Raw genomic sequence first — 3,716 nt, forward strand, 5'->3', positions numbered from 1 at the left:
ATCTAGCTAATATGGTGGACAAGTCTAAGGAGATTAAGTTGAGACCGGAGGACATTCCAATAGTCAAACAATTTGTGGAAGTCTTTCCAGAAGAATTACCGGGACTACCCCCAGAGCGAGAAATCTCATTCGAGATTGAACTGATGCCAGGATCAGCACCGGTTTCTAAGGCACCGTACCGGATGGCCCCGGCCGAGCTTAAAGAGCTTCAGGTGCAACTGCAAGAGTTGATAGATAAAGGTTTTGTCCGCCCGAGTTATTCGCCATGGGGAGCACCAGTTTTGTTCGTGAAGAAGAAAGACGGTACACTGAGGATGTGTATCGACTATCGGGAGCTGAATAAGATTACAATCAAGAACAAGTATCCACTGCCGAGGATCGATGATCTATTCGACCAATTGAAGGGAGCTGCATATTTTTCCAAGATTGATTTGCGTTCAGGGTACCACCAACTTCAGATAAAGGAAGGCGACGTGTCAAAGACAGCTTTCAGGACTCGTTATGGACACTACGAGTTCCTCGTGATGCCGTTTGGACTGACCAATGCTCCAGCAGCATTCATGGACTTGATGAACCGAGTATTTAAGGACCATCTGGATAAGTTTGTTATCGTCTTCATAGATGACATTCTGATCTACTCCAAAACGAAGGAAGAGCACGAAGAGCATCTGAAGACTGCCCTACAGATATTAAAGGAGAACCAGTTGTATGCCAAATTTTCAAAGTGTGAATTTTGGCTAGAAAGGGTACAATTTTTAGGGCATGTAGTATCCAAGGAAGGAGTTACCGTGGATCCCGCCAAGATCGAAGCAGTTAGTAATTGGTCAGCTCCGAGGACTGTGACAGAGATACGTAGTTTTCTGGGTTTAGCAGGATACTACCGACGCTTTGTGGAGGGATTCTCAAAGCTAGCAGCACCGCTCACGGCTCTCACACGGAAGGAAAGGAAGTATGAATGGACCGAGAAGTGCGAAGAAAGCTTCCAGGAGCTAAAAAGGAGACTCACCAGCGCACCAGTGTTGACCATTCCAGATGCGGATGAAAGGAACTTCGTAGTCTACAGCGATGCTTCTAAGAAAGGATTAGGAGCCGTTCTCATGCAAGGAGGAAAGGTGGTCGCCTATGCCTCGCGACAACTTAAAGATCATGAAAGGAACTACCCGACGCATGACTTAGAACTTGCAGCGGTGGTTTTTGCATTGAAAATATGGCGACACTACCTGTATGGAGCGAAGTGTGAGATCTACACAGACCACCAAAGTCTCAAGTACATCTTCACGCAGAAGGAGTTGAATATGAGACAACGAAGATGGCTGGAATTGGTAAAGGACTATGATTGTGAGATCCTCTATCATCCCGGAAAAGCAAACAAGGTGGCGGATGCACTAAGTCGGAAGTCGTCAGCAACGTTAATGGCAATCCATGCTCTGCCACAATCCCTGCAGAAGGACATACACGACCTTGAAATTGAGATAATTTCAGGGAAGGTATCATCTCTCACCCTACAGCCGACCATCCTCGAGCACATGAAGAGTAGTCAGGAATCCGATCCTACCTTGGTGAAGTTAAAGGAGGAAGTTCTCGAAGGCAAAGAAATGGTGTTTAGCCTCGCGGAGGACGGCACACTCCTCCACAAGGGTAGGATATGCGTCCCTAAAGATGAAGAAATGAAGAAGCAGATCCTTTCAGAAGCACATGAAACGCCTTACTCTGTTCATCCGGGAGCAACTAAAATGTATAAGGATCTGAAAAGGAATTTTTGGTGGCCAGGAATGAAGAATGACGTGGCTGAATTTATATCGAAGTGCCTTAACTGTCAGAAAGTTAAAGCAGAGCATCAACGTCCAGCAGGAGAACTACAGAAGATTGATATTCCAGAATGGAAGTGGGACCAAATCATGATGGATTTTGTGGTAGGGTTGCCCAGAACATCCGATGGTAACGATGCGATTTGGATAATCGTGGATCGATTGACTAAATCCGCACACTTTCTGCCGATCAAACTCAGTTATTCTGTTGAGCGGCTGGCCGAACTTTACGTGTCTAAGATAGCAGCGTGGCATGGAATTCCAGAATCCATCATTTCGGATCGAGACGGCCGCTTCACATCAAGATTTTGGAAAAATGTACATGACGCAATGGGATCTAAGCTAAAGTTCAGTACGGCTTTTCACCCGCAGACAGATGGCCAATCTGAGAGGACCATCTAGACCCTAGAAGATATGCTGAGGGAATGTGTCATGGACTTCAAGGGAAACTGGGATAGGAAGTTACCCTTGATAGAGTTTTCCTACAATAACAGCTATCACGCGTCAATAGGAATGGCACCTTTCGAAGCTCTATATGGAAGAAGATGCAGGTCCCCAATTCACTGGTACGAACCAGGGGAGAAGCATCTTGAAACAGTAGACTTCATCAGGAGAACCACAGAGGATGTGAGACTTATCAGAGAGAGGTTAGATACAGCTCACAATCGCCAGAAGAGTTACGCAGATAAACGCCGCAGGCCACTGGAGTTTCAGGCAGGAAACTTAGTTTTTCTGAAGGTGGCACCGATGAAAGGGGGAATGAGATTTGGCAAGAAAGGGAAGCTCAGTCCGAGATACATAGGACCTTTTGAGATCCTTGAAAGGATTGGAAAAGTCGCATATAGACTAGCATTGCCGCCAGAATTAGCTTCTGTACACAACGTCTTTCACGTATCGATGTTGAAGAAATATGTGACAGATCCGTCGCATGTGCTGCACCAGGAACCTGTCGAAGTGCACGCGGACCTCACCTATGAAGAGAAACCAGTCTAGATCTTAGCTCGCGAGGAGAAAACTTTAATGAATAAAGTAATTCCTTTAGTTAAAGTCTTGTGGCAAAATCACAATATTGAGGAAGCTACGTGGGAACGCGAAGAAGATATGAGAAAAAGCTACCCCGAGTTGTTCTAATTTTCGGGACGAAAATTCTTAAGGGGGGTAGATTGTAGTGACCAAGGAAAAAAATCTCATAATTTTAATAATGTAATTCATGTATTTAAGTCAAGGATTTCCCTGGAAAATCATTATACTATGTACATTTTATGATTGAAGGATTTATGAAATTAACATCTGCATTCCTAAATTCTGTAGCAGATTTCACGTTAAGTTCACATTTTTCCGATCAAGTAAATTCGATCGATAAATTCTCACCGTACTTTAAAACGGAAGAATTTCTAGTACAGATACAGCTTGAGAACCTTAATTTTAAGAATTTTCAAGCACAATACAAACTAGCATCCAACCCGCATACAGGAGAAAATAGCTGTCAGTATAATTTTGGACAGTTGAAGAGTAAATTTAGAAAGTATACAAAGGTACAAGGGTTAGGTTTCATTTTTCTCTTTCCTTCCTTCACTTGGCCGGCCAAACTTAAGGGATTATGGCCAAAAACTTGGCTAGTGAAGTGTGCTACATGGACTTCATGATGGGATTGAGTCAAATCAACTATTGGACATGAAATGCTACATCATTCCCTCTTGAAGCACTCCACTGGCCAACCACAATAAAGGGGGGGATTAATCCAAAAATCTAGCTAATTAAGCTAGTTTGGTAGACTTAAATGAGAACTAAGATGAGATCAAGTAATGTCTATAAAGGTGAGACCATTAGTGCAAGCATTAGGTTAGCCATTTTGCACATCTCCTCTCATTTTCCCCCACACCCAAACCGGCCACACTCCTCCATTTT

This window comes from Morus notabilis, unplaced genomic scaffold (assembly GCF_000414095.1).
Source record: "Morus notabilis unplaced genomic scaffold, ASM41409v2 Scaffold461, whole genome shotgun sequence".
NCBI classification, from domain to species: domain Eukaryota; kingdom Viridiplantae; phylum Streptophyta; class Magnoliopsida; order Rosales; family Moraceae; genus Morus; species Morus notabilis.